Genomic DNA, 14057 nt, shown 5'->3' on the forward strand with positions numbered 1-14057 from the left:
TGTACATGTTTGTATTTTTGAGAGAATAATGTTATGCATGGTTATTGAAAAAACTAAAAACTAAAGTTTCTGAAATAAGGCCACAAAACACATATTAAATATGTGTCAATAAGACTTTTGACTAATGGATGTCGTTGCCTAGAGTTTCTTCTTCAAAATGATGTGAAAATCCTGCCTAATCATTCACATAAAACAATACATTGATTTAAATCTTGTAAAACACTTTTTGTTTGGAAAGGCAATATGCGCAAAGGGCGTCAACGATCCAACACCATCATGCATATTTAGTGATTCACACCTGAGGAGACAATGGGGCCCGCATACTTAATGAGCCATTCATTCAGGTGTGTGACTGAGCCACAAGAAAGAATGTGTCACGGTACACACACAGGAAACAGGTAGGTCCAATTGCAGTATGTTTTATTTAAGTGTAATCCAATCTCATAGTCATCCAGGCAGGGGTCAAAATCCGTAAAATCAAATCCAAACACAAGAAACAACACAAAAACAGCCAAGGAAAACAGACGACAGACGTGCAGTGACAATATACAAGGACTCTGTAACAAACACTAAACAGGCAGGGTATTTATAACACAGAACTAGAATGATAATGGGGAACAGCTGAGTGCAATGATGATGGGGAACAGCTGAGTGCAATGATACAGTGATGAGTCCAGACAGGGATTGTGGGAAATGCAGTTCAAGAAGTAAATGACACCATGAGGGACAGAGGACCTCTAGTGGTCACCAGGAAAACACAAACCAGACACTGTGACATAACCCCCCCTCTACGGAGCGGCTACCAGACGCTCCAAGACCCACAAAAAACAAACAAAACAAGAGTCCAGGAGGGAGGTGGAACGGTGGAGGATCAGGGGGAGGGATGGAGGGTCAGGACCATGGAGGGGAACAGAGACAGGGGGTGCTGGCTAAGCCGGCGGGCAGGGTGAAGTAGACAGTCCATCGGGTGGCCAGGGCGGAGCAGACAGTTTATCAAGCAGCCAGGGTGGAGCAGATAGTCCATCGGGTGGCCAGGGCGGAGACGACCCTTCAGGCGGCCAGGGCGGAGCAGACAGTCCATCTGGCGGCCAGGGCAGAGACTTTCCCTCGGGCGGCCAGGGCGGAGCGGACTGTTCATCGGGTGGCCACGGCGGAGACGACCCCTCGGGCGGCCATGGAACAGACACCGGCTCAGGAACAGGAACAGGCTCAGGAACAGATACGGACACCTGTTCAGGAACAGGAACAGATCAAATCAAATCAAATCAAATCAAGTATATTTGTATAGCGCTTTTCACAATACAGATTGTATCAAAGCAGCTTCACAGTATTAAAATAAAATAATACAACAAAGTTTGTTTCTAGTGGAATTTATTGATTGATAGAATAAAATTAAATATCCCCAAAATATCCCCAACAGATAAGGGGGTTAAGGGAAAATTTGACAAATGCTGTATATATTTCCCTATGTTGAAAACATTGCATTACCAAAAAAAAAAAAAAAAACACACATACACACCATACACAAACAATTAACACACCATGAAATATTTTTTAATTGACTTGATAACGGGTTAAGGTTAACAACCTTTTTTTTTTACTGTGTATTTGTATTTGATTTAACTATTTCACTACCTGCATGAATGGGCTGTCCTGACTTATTGTTTAATTTATTAATTAAATGTTCTATTTATTGTGTATTGACATGATTAAAATCTTGCATTAAGGCCTGTTTCTATTTCATAATTCCACCTGTAATAGCAGTATTGAGTCTAATTAGTCGTTACTGCTTGAATCACCTAAAGAAGAAACATGAACTGGTTAACTGGAGTTTACTGGAAGTTTACTTTTCTTTTCTGCAATACAATAAGTAGGCCTAACTTTATCGAGGTAAAAGTTTCCCCGCTGTCACCAGACGTAGGTCTAGGAGTGGAGAGAAGAGTGACAAAATCACGGTAGGACTGTGCAAACAAAGTAGGCTATCTGTCTAGCATTGCCATGTCAGTGTATTGATTCATTGTCCCTTCATAGTTTGTAAGAGACATTTCAGGTTGGATGTATTTAATAAACTGAGCAAAGCCTATTCATCTGTTAATATGAAATGCGACTTGGCCATTGTAATTAAGGCTACAGCACATCTTGTACAACTTAAACCCTTGGTAGCTAGGTAACGATAAACAAACTGAAAGACCGCAATTCCTGATTTCGCTTTCGTTCACTAAACAAAGACTATGGAAATTAAACATCACTTTTCCATCAAAAAACGTGTTGTAAAAAACATAACTTATTAGATTTAAGACCTAGGTTCGCTAGCTAGTTCTGTGCCTGGCTGCCTGCCTGTGTGCGCTATGGTGCGCGCTGACCCTGGTCGACGAGAACCCGCATGAGAGATGTGATGCAGGACGTAACCCCGCCCCCCGGGCGAGATGCCCCAAAATTTATGAATCCCCAAGCTCGGCGGCGGCTATCTTGTCTGGAAACACTGGCTTGGCATATGTGACCTGAACGGTCTCTGGATCGGCAGACAGGACCTGAACGGTCTCTGGATCGGCAGACGGGACCTGAATGGTCTCTGGATCGGCAGACGGGACCTGAACGGTCTCTGGATCGGCAGACCTGCTGTGTCTCCTCCAAGCACGCAGTACTGCTACTGCATAAAAGAGGAAGACAGCCTTCTTTGCCGTGGCAGGACTGATGGTGGGTATCTCCGGGATGATCTCTGGGATGACAGCGGGCTGCACGGGGACGACCTCTGGGATGACAGCGGACTGCACGGGGATGACCTCCGGGATGACAGCAGGCTGCACAGGGACTATCTCCGGGATGACAGCGGGCTGCACGAGGACGATCTCCGGGATGACAGTGGGCTGCACGGGGACGGTCTCCGGGACGACAGCGGGCTGTTTGGGGACGTTAGGAAGGCAGGAAGTCTTCCTTCTCCCCCGCCGTCTTCTAGAGTGAGTAGCCGCTACTGTCTCTCCGGAATCCACAGGGAGCACAGTGGTCTCCTCAGTGATTCGAGCCCACAATGCAAAGCACTCGAAAATATTCATACAGGCGGAACCTCTCCAGATTGGGAATTCCCCCTTTGCTGCCTCCTCTCCCTCTCGGTGGCTGGGGAAGAGACATGAGAAACCATACCGTTGGATCTATGCATGACGGAGTCCTTCTGTCACGGTACACACACGGGAAACAGGTAGATCCAATTGCAGTATGTTTTATTTAAGTGTAATCCAATCTCGTAGTCATCCAGGCAGGGGTCACAATCCATAAAATCAAATCCAAACACAAGAAACAACACAAAAACAGCCAAGGAAATCAGACGACAGAAGTGCAGTGACAATATACAAGGACTCTGTAACAAACACTAAACAGGCAGGGTATATATAACACAGAACTAGAATGATAATTGGGAACAGCTGAGTGCAATGATGATGGGGAACAGCTGAGTGCAATGATACAGTGATGAGTCCAGACAGGGATTGTGGGAAATGCAGTTCAAGAAGTAAATGACACCGTGAGGGAAAGACGACCTCTAGTGGTCACCAGGAAAACACAAACCAGACACTGTGACAGAATGCAAGAGCAATATATATATATATATATATATATATATATATATATATATTAGGGCTGGGCAAGTTAACGCCGACAATTTTTTTATCGCACGTTAACGCAGTTTTTTTTTAATTATTATTTTGAAAGTCCGTTGCTCACCGGCTCTGAATACACATAGGCCTATACAGTCAAACCATGGGTCACAGGAGGGGTGGGATGTTGGTCAGCCAGCAAATAACCCTCCCAAACCAGCAGTGGAGGGAGGTTTCGGCAGGTTCTCTCAGGTGAACAAAGGGAGACAGCGCTCCGCGAGTGAACGGCAAACGCTCTATGGATAGTAACCGCATGGCAACGGCTTCATTGCGCAGCTGCAGCCTTTTTAACTTGAATTAAAATTATACATAACTTTACCTGATAGGCCTGCGTTTAGTTTAGCGGGGATGCTCTGCCATGTGAATTTCCTCCTGTTGATGTCCTGATAACTATTTAGATTCTGGAAACTCACAAACAGCGAGGATCAGTCTCTCTTCCAATAATTTGTGCTGCGCGTTGTGTACAAAAAGTTCAAGACAATTCAACTTCGGCAGCGGGCGGGCGTGTGCAAACAACCGCGACAGTTTCACGGGAACGCACCCGCTTGTTGCTGCACCTTGTGTTCGACCACTTCACCTCACTCTATGGTGCCACACCAAACGCGAATAGAGCGTCTGGCGCGACTTTTGCTTTTTACGCGCGTCAATTTCGCTCTGGACGCGCGAATGGATTCAAAATGTTCAAGCGTTCAACTAGACGCGGTAGACGTGAATTTGACACGTTATTCGCGTTTGGTGTGAAGCACATTAATAACAGGGAAACTTGCTACTGAACACAGACTGTTTCTGCTGCTCCCTGATGAAAGATACCTGTTGATACCTGTTCAGAAAAAAACAAGAAAACAGGACTCTGATGGTAACTTGTTTAACAAGCTAGATAAAAGGTAATGCCCTGGCAGTGGCAAATAGCTATGGTTTAATATTTGATTTGATTACATTAATGTTTAAGTTGAGATTTACAAGAAATATTTTATTGCTACTGTGTAAAGGGAATTAGATCAAAAGTGTGCAAAAAAAAAGAAAATCATGCGATTAATCACGATTAAAAATTTTAATCGTTGCCCAGCACTATATTAAACTAATTTTATTTTAGGTTTAGATTTAGATTTTGGCTTCCAATGATTATAAAAAAGAAGATATTTGAAGTATAACCATTAAAAACTAAAGCTGCATTCTGTCTAGCGCAACTTCCTTACCTTCACTGCGGTGCGCTGTCATTTCTCCCTAAAACTCAAACGTAACGTCAGAATCTGCACGATCGGTGATTGTTGTAAAATGTAGTCTATACTGTTGCTAAACTGCGGGACGCGTTTGATAATAAAGTCCATTCTGAAACGCGTCCGAAAATGAACCATAACTCAGCGAATACTCAGTCAAACAAGCATACAGACACACAGGCATTAAGCTTGAATTCTCTTCTTTTAAATGAAGTAATTTTTATTATAAAAAAATATTCTCTGTTTATGTAATTTTTATGAAAAGAGAGAGATTTCAGTCGTTCTCATCTCAGCTCATTACGTTGTAATCTGCCCCGCCCACGGAGAGCGCGCGCTATTCAAATGCAAATGAATGAGGCAATCCATGCAAACTGTGAACGCCTCCCATATCAGCTCGAGAAAACACATCAAGCTTATTCAGATCATTGTACTTGTTGACACTGTCTCGCAGCGCTGTGAGGAATAATAATAATGGAAAATGTAACTCAGAAGTGCTGGTATTTCGAGGAGCAACGGATGGAATACTGTATGTAGTAAGTTTTTTTCATTCTCAAGTAAATCGCGTTTCTGTGTGAATGAATGAACGGCAGAGATGGGCTGTTTATCACAACTCGCAAAAAGACGGTTTAAATTTGAATTGTGTTTCTGTGTGTGAATGAATGATCCACTTTTAGCAAACTATTTTGCTATACTGAGTAAAAATCGACTGAAATATGTTGAAATAAAATGTATTTGTATAAGCAACGTATTAAACTGCAAATTAACATTTATATTCCTTATAATAAAAACGAAAGACCTATGTTACAGACATATGAAAGACAACATTTCGTTGACTAGTTTTGGATAGATTACACATTTTTTATGTAAAATATCTGCCACCTCAAAAAAGCTTTTGTTTGCCAATTTTTGCTAATATGTTAAATATAGTATGTTTTGTCAATGTAGGCTATATTCAAAGTAATGAATCCTTAACTTTGAAATATGTATGATAAAATGTATACTTTAGTTTTTACAAAGAAAGATTACACTATAATTGTTTTTGTAATTGTAACCTTTTTAATAAAAAAATAAATTTACAAGGTAGATGTAAACAAATTTTAAAAGGTAAATATAAGCCTTTTCTTTAAATTATTTTTATTGTGTTTTATTATTGACAAATTTGGGGAGAGGATACATATTCCAAAACTGAAAATACAGTATGAGAACTGCACAATTACTAGACATGTTTCCTTGGATATTATACAATTTGAAAGCACAATTTGTGAAAAAAAATATATATATATTGAGGTGCTTCCAACTGTGAACCAATTTGGTAGAATATATATATATATGTATATATATTTCTCTTGCATTCTTTCTTGTGGCTATAGGTGACACACCTGAATGAATGGCTCATTAAGTATGTGGGCACCATTGTCTCCTCAGGTGTGAATCACTAAATATGCATGATGGTGTTGGATTGTTGACGCCCCTTGCGCATATGGCCTTTCCAAACAAAAAGTGTTTTACAAGATTTAAATCAATGTATTGTGTTTTGTGAATGATTAGGCAGGGTGATTTTCAAAACAAAAAAAACTCTAGGCAACGACATCCATTAGTCAAAAGTCTTATTGAAACATATTTAATATGTGTTTTGTGGCCTTATTTCAGAAACTTTAGTTTTTAGTTTTTTCAAAAACCATGCATAAACATTATTCTCTCAAAAATACAAACATGTACATGCATGTTGTTTACATATTATGGTAGCCCTGTTTGTGCTAAATAGAGTTTAATTACACCTTTGCCATTAATATGTTTATAAGCCACTGAAAAAAGCACAAATGTCAGGGCATGTCAGAACATCTCAAGGACCCCAAAAACCCCTCAGACCCCAGAGGGTTAAATATTACAGACATGTAATTGTTTCACACACACTGACTTCGCCCCAGATAAAGTCTCACCCAAAAGAGAAGCCTCCCCCAGAGGTGCTGCTCTGAGTCTGGGCTCCGAAGCTGAATCCACCCTGTGTGCTTCCATTGTTCTGCGTGGGCTGTGCGAGCAGTCCTGCGATCTGAGACTGCGGCGGGGGGTTTCCGAAGGTCTGGGTCTGGGGTTGGGTAAATGTTTGAGTCTGGGGTTGGGTAAAGGTCTGGGTCTGGGGTTGGTTAAAGGTCTGGGTCTGGGGTTGGCTGGCCCCGAAAGAGAAGCCCCCCCCGTTGCAGGAGCGCTGCAGTCCAAAGCCCGTCGGGGCCGCAGCCGTAGTTTTGGGGGGTCCAAAGCTGAAGCCCCCAGTGCCCGCTTGTCCGAAGTTAAACACCATAGTGCTGCAAAAGACCCTGTAAATGACGACAGGAGGGGGAAAATGTGTGAAATAACAGTAGCTATGTTGTTCATCCACCTATTTATATGCGCATTTTGGAATATCTCTAGCCTGACTTCGTCATACTCATATTCTAGTCAGAATGTGAGTCTGATACTGCTCAATAGAGCTTTGATTATGAGGCGTGTCTTAACCGAACCAGGAAAAGAAAAACTCTGCACTCAGTTGGATAGACCTACAACCAATCAGAGCAACGCAGTAGTAAGTGATGTATGTTGATGTCATGAAAACTAAAGAAAACTAAGGGAAGGACTCAATTGCAGAAAAAGAATTAATAAACAAACTGAAACAGAAATCGAAACCAAAAACCCACAAGGGGGAAAACAAGAACTCAACAAAACAACAACTTTAGAAACAACACATACCAGGGTTACACATGAAGCGGGAGACGTAAACCAGACAACGATCCGACAAAGACTGCAAACACAAAGGAGCTTATAAAAGGGAACAAATCAGGCAGGATAATGAAAGAACAGGTGGGACAAATGAAACCAATAATGAGATAACAAGGAAGGGTGGGGTCAAAACAGAGACAGGAACACAAACACCACATGTGCTACACGAGACAGGACAGGCATGTGACATTACCCCCTCCTTACGGAGCGGCTACCAGACGCTCCACTAGGGACGGGAGGGACGGACCAGGGCGGAATGGGAGGGACAGACCAGGATGGAACAGGGGGAACAGGAAGGACAGACCAGGGTGGAGCAGGGGAAATGGACAGTTCAGGAGGCCAGGGCGGATCACAGAGTTCGGGAGGCCAGGGCGGAAATGTCAGTCCATCTGGCGGCCAGGGCAGAAACTCTCCCTCGGGCGGGCAGGGAAAGGGAAGTTCGTGCAGTCAGCCAGGGCCGAGACGACCCGTCGGGTGGCCATGACGGAGACGACCCCCTCAGGCGGCCATGGCGGAGACGACCTTTCGGGTGGCCACGGCGGAGACGACCCCTCAGGCGACCAGGGCGGAGACGACCCCTCAGGCGGCCATGGCGGAGACGACCCCTCAGGCGGCCATGGCGGAGACGACCCCTCAGGCGGCCAGGGCGGAGACGACCTTTCGGGTGGCCATGGCGGAGACTTTCCCTCGGGCGGCCAGGGCGGAGACTTTCCCTCGGGTGGAGACTTTCCCTCGGGCGGCTCAGGAACTGGAACAGACACCACCGGCTCAGGAACTGGAACAGACACCACCGGCTCAGGAACTGGAACAGACACCCCCGGCTCAGGAACTGGAACAGACACCACCGGCTCAGGAACAGACACCACTGGCTTAGGAACAGACACCACCGGCTCAGGAACTGGAACAGACACCCCCGGCTCAGGAACTGGAACAGACACCACCGGCTCAGGAACTGGAACAGACACCCCCGGCTCAGGAACTGGAACAGACACCACCGGCTCAGGAACAGACACCACTGGCTCAGGAACAGACACCACCGGCTCAGGAACAGACACCGGCTCGGCGGCGGCCATCTTGTCCGAAGACACAGGCTCGGCAGACGTGACGTGAACAGCCTCTGTGGCGGCCATCTTGTCCGAAGACACAGGCTCGGCAAACGTGACGTGAACAGGCTCAGCGTCGGCCATCTTGTCTGAAGACATAGGCTCGGCAGACGTGAAGTGAACAGTCTCTGTGGCGGCCATCTTGTCCGAAGACACAGGCTCGGCAGACGTGACGTGAACAGGCTCGGCGTCGGCCATCTTGTCTGAAGACACAGGCTCGGCAGACGTGACGTGAACAGTCTCTGTGGCGGCCATCTTGTCCGAAGACACATGCCCGGCAGACGTGACGTGAACAGTCTCTGGCTGGGCAGACGTGACGGATCACTGGGGTGGTGCAGGCAGTGCGAGCAGCTCGGGCGGGGCCAGTAGAGCATGACACCTGGGCGGCGCGGGCAGAGCAAGACGCCTGGGCGGTGCGTCAGGGACAGCAGTCACCTCCGGGATGGTCTCCGTGTTAGGAGCCACCGGACTCGGGACCACCGGACTTGGAACCACTGGACCCGGGACCACCGGACTCGGGACCACCGGACTCGGGACCACCGGAACTGGGACCACCGGAAACGGGTCCACCGGAAACGGGACCACCGGAACTGGGACCACCGGAACTGGCATGGAGGAAGTCTTCCTTCTCCTCCTCCGTTTCAGGACCACCGGAACTGGGACCACCGGACTCGTGACCACCGGACTCGGGACCACCGGAACTGGGACCACCGGAACTGGGACCACCGGACTCGGGACCACTGGAACAGGGGCCACCTTCCTGGCCTCCCGCTCCTGAAAGCGAGCGAGACCCTCCACCATAGCCTCAAAGGTAAACCCATCATACGCCCTGCTGAGAACCCAATCCATTGGCTCATTAAGAGCGTAAAAAAAAAAAGGTCCTTAAGAGGCCCGTCATTAAGTATTAAACCCTCCGCCGCTCTAAGGAATTCCCTAGCGAACTTCCTCAGGTCAGTTCCTTGTTGGCGGAGGGCACTTAATGACTGGAAACGTACAATGCGTTGGTAGTGGGGGCACGAGACAGGAGGGCCTGGTGGGTGACGTGACTCTTTCTGCTGAATCCTAGACATGGTCGGATCGTTCTGTCATGAAAACTAAAGAAAACTAAGGGAAGGACTCAATTGCAGAAAAAGAATTTATTAACAAACTGAAACAGAAATCGAAACCAAAAACCCACAAGGGGGAAAACAAGAACAACTTTAGAAACAACACATACCAGGGTTACACATGAAGCGGGAGACGTAAACCAGACAACGATCCGACAAAGACTGCAAACACAAAGGAGCTTATAAAAGGGAACAAATCAGGCAGGATAATGAAGGAATAGGTGGGACAAATGAAACCAATAATGAGATAACAAGGAAGGGTGGGGTCAAAACAGAGACAGGAACACAAACACCACATGTGCTACACGAGACAGGACAGGCATGTGACAGTTGAGCGATGCATTTTTTTTTTTTTTATTGAAAATCAAAAATATTACAATACTTGAAAATTAATAAGGGGGGATACGGACAATATAACATGTAGATATACGGGCAACATAAATCATCATGGTATATCATCACAACAGATACCTTACGCGACGCATAGTTGTCAACAGAGCTCAACTGCACACACGCAGGAAGTAGTAGGAAGTAATGAGTAAAGTAATAATAAAAGAGAAACCACAATGACCACAGGGTTTTCATTGCATCCCATCTTCTTAGAGACCATCGGAGCCAGCTGATCAATTAAACTTTTGCAGAATCCCGTAGGAAGGACGGCAAACACATCTTTCCGATCGACAGATGCTTGATTCTCTGTTTGTCTTTTAAAATTAATCCGCTGTCGATTTCTCTTATAACAGACGCGATAGCGGAATCTAAACATCTCCTGCTGCAGTCAACCCAAGCGCTCTCTGGTGACGTGGGTGATTACGTAACCGCAGATCATCTGTCCATCATCAATTAAAGCCCACCCAGGCAATTTGATTGGCTTGGCCTTCTGCGAGCTGAGCATAATTACTCCTTAATGGATCGAGTCCAGACCGAACTTCCCGACCAAAAAATGTTGTGGGCGGGGTTCGGGCTGGCACCCAGGCTAGAATATCTCATAAAATAACGCTGGATGTAAACACCAAGATGCTCATTTGTGGATAAATTATAAAAGCGGACTGATCTCGTTGCACAGCATCTGAGGCGAAATTATTATATAGTGGCTTCTCCTACTGCAGCAATTTCCTTTTTTCTTGGTGATATTTAGTGCCAGTTTATCAGGAAGAGACAATTTTGTTCTCCTCGGCTCACTGGATGGAAACGATTTGCAAATGTTTTATGCGATATTCCAATTTTGCACATAAGTTAATTTAGCAACTTTGGATGGAAACATAGCTAGTGTTAGCTTGCTTTTCTTACAGTGGACCTGTAAATGACTATAATATGTGCAGGGATTCAAAGTCTCTGTTGTAACAATGAATTCCCATCAATTTGATTGCAGAGAAGATATGTATGAGATCAGTGCTGATCGGGATCATTGGGGCAAAAATGCCACAAAAAAAAGAATTCATGCTTTATGTCCACTTGTTTCTTAGGAAAAATCCACCAGATTAGATTCTAATCTTCAATTCTTCAGTTTTAAGAGTAGTGGTTAAACACCACTGTGTGATAATCAGCTAAGACAGTATAAACATATGCAAGTCAAATGGAAAGCTAAATGTGAAATATATTATGACACATTAGAGTTGCTGAGTCTCAAAACATACTTTAGCTGCCTACCTAGACTGAATGTTTGTATTGGCCATAGTACTGTAGATGTGTGCTGGGTCAACTATTAGCTCATTAACTTAGACTATGATGCCCAAAAATGTTATCTATGTAGTCAGCTCATTATATTACACAGCAAAATGCATCTAGATACGCACCCTGACACTAACGGCACAAAAACGCTGCCTAAGTAGACTAGGCGGTGGGCCGGACCTCGAAATTACGAATTGAATACTTACCTCACAGCTGTCTTCTTTTTTTTGCTTAGGTCATGTAATAAAATTGTATAAGTACTATAGACATTGTTTCCAACTTTGTTGTATGCACATTTGACGCAAAATGTCCTTACAAACTCTTACTTTTTTAAACCGGCAAAGAAGCAGGAGTACTAATCATAACGTTAGAAAACCTCCCGTTTCCTTGACAACCAATGTAAATAATGAACACAGATTCTACAGCGGAGGCATATAATCTTTGTCAGTGACCAGAAAGCTGGGCCATATAGTGAAACTGACGCATAGCTTGTCTAACGGCAGATGAAGTAAAACCGTAAATCTCTGTAAAGTCCTAATCATAAATACAGTGCATGTTCACAATAACGGTTTAAATAAATAAAATAATACATGTTTTACCTCTGATATAAACATTTAGATTAAATATGCCATTCTCATTAATGGTGTTAAACACTTTAACTACATGAAATAATTACTGAGAAGTTACAACATTTTTATATTCAATAAATATAAATATTTGTTGTAGATGCAATGCTTTTGAACACTTCTCCTCTGGCATGCTGTGTTTTAATGTTTGAACTAATTGCTTATGATAATAGCAGATTGTCTGAGAAAATGGTTTCGTGCAAATAATGCACAAGGTCTATTTGTTTCCATTAAAAATAGAAATCAATTAAAAATACTATTTGGCCAGTGGAAAAGATTGAGAAAAAAATTCTCTGAAATGTATTTTACACTATTTGATTTATTCATTCAAAAACAAGGCAAGGATAGGCTACTAAATTATTTGTATTAATAAAATGAGAGCATATGAATAAAGCGGAGCGGTGTGACGCTTAAATATAAGTTAAAAAACTTAAACATACGTTTAATTTATATAAGTTTAACCCCTTACTAGTCAGCCCCAATTTTGGCAAGTGATGCATACATGACATACCCAAAATAAAAAGGTAGCTGCTCAGAAGTCATTCTGAATTGACACAACCAATATATATTTAAAAATCCAACCCTTGAGAGTTTACAATTCAAGACTCAAAATTAACCAGACTGTTATTAATATTGAGATATATAAGCTCAAACATAGAAACGAAAACAACAAATATTAAGAATATATTTATTAAATGTATAAAAAATTTATGTGAATTTAGGATTGCAACTTATAACCACAACTAAAACATGGGGATTTTTTAAAGACAATCATCCCGCACATCCTATTCTATAATAAAATCAGCTAATCGAATATTCGAAAATCGTGACTCATCCCTAATTAATATAGTGTTATTGTGTAAGTGGATGACATGACAAGCAGCAAAAGGCAGTGCAATTTGTGTGTAAGTGGGGTCAAATGTTCATAGCAAATTTCAAAATAAACCAATGTAGCAGCATCATAGTGTAAACTACCAGTGTATTTGTGCAAGAGTCAATCAGCTGCCCTTAGGTTATTGGAGGGTGGGGGTGGAAGGAAGAGGCTCTCTATGATTCCCCTATAGAAAGTTAAGAGGATGGATTTTTGGGAGATGAGCCTTCCTCAACTGTGGGAGGAAGTGCAGAGGTTTTTGGACTTTCTTGGCCAGGTTCAGTTGTTGGTGTCGATAGATCAAGATGGGTCATCTGTGATGTGGATACTAAGCAACTCCGTGATCTTGACCTGGGGCCTGTACCATGAAGGTAGCTGAACAAACTCGGGGTTACAGGATTAGTTTTGAGTTGACAAAACCAAACCGATGCAATCAGGCTTTATTGGTACCATGATGCAGCTCATCAACTTTCTCTGTCAACTCAGGCTTTGATCCTCAAGCTATGATTACTCCACGCGCGCGTGCACATAAAAGAGTGACGTCGGCACTGAACAACCAATTGCGGGTAGAGCGAGAGCGATATATTTTTCCGCGGAGGAACGAGAGATAATCATTCAGAATTACGATGAATTTAAATATGTATTTCAAGCTCGAAACAATACGTTCTCTGCTGCCAAAGCAAGAGAAGACTGTTGGAGAAAGATTGCTGATTCATGTTAATGTGTAAGTTAAACAAATACGTTATATATTTATGTAAAATTATGTATGTGTAGCCTATACGTGTAATATAGCCTATAGCCTATTTTTATAATATATAAAAATGTGCATGGATGTACTAAGAAAGATTAATATTCATTGATTTTTAGATGCAACCCCAACTCCAAATGTTCTTGGCAGCAGATAAAGACAAAATATAAAAATATAATTCAAAGTGGTGATTATTTACTGCAACCTTTTATTACTTTTGTGAACATTTTATCATAAACACTTGTTTGCAGCAAACAGAAATAAAGAGTTAAATTCAGAAAACCAGAATACACTGTGGCGGAGGAGTTGTC

This window comes from Abramis brama (assembly GCF_963993115.1).
Source record: "Abramis brama genome assembly, chromosome: 13".
Lineage (NCBI taxonomy): Eukaryota > Metazoa > Chordata > Actinopteri > Cypriniformes > Leuciscidae > Abramis > Abramis brama.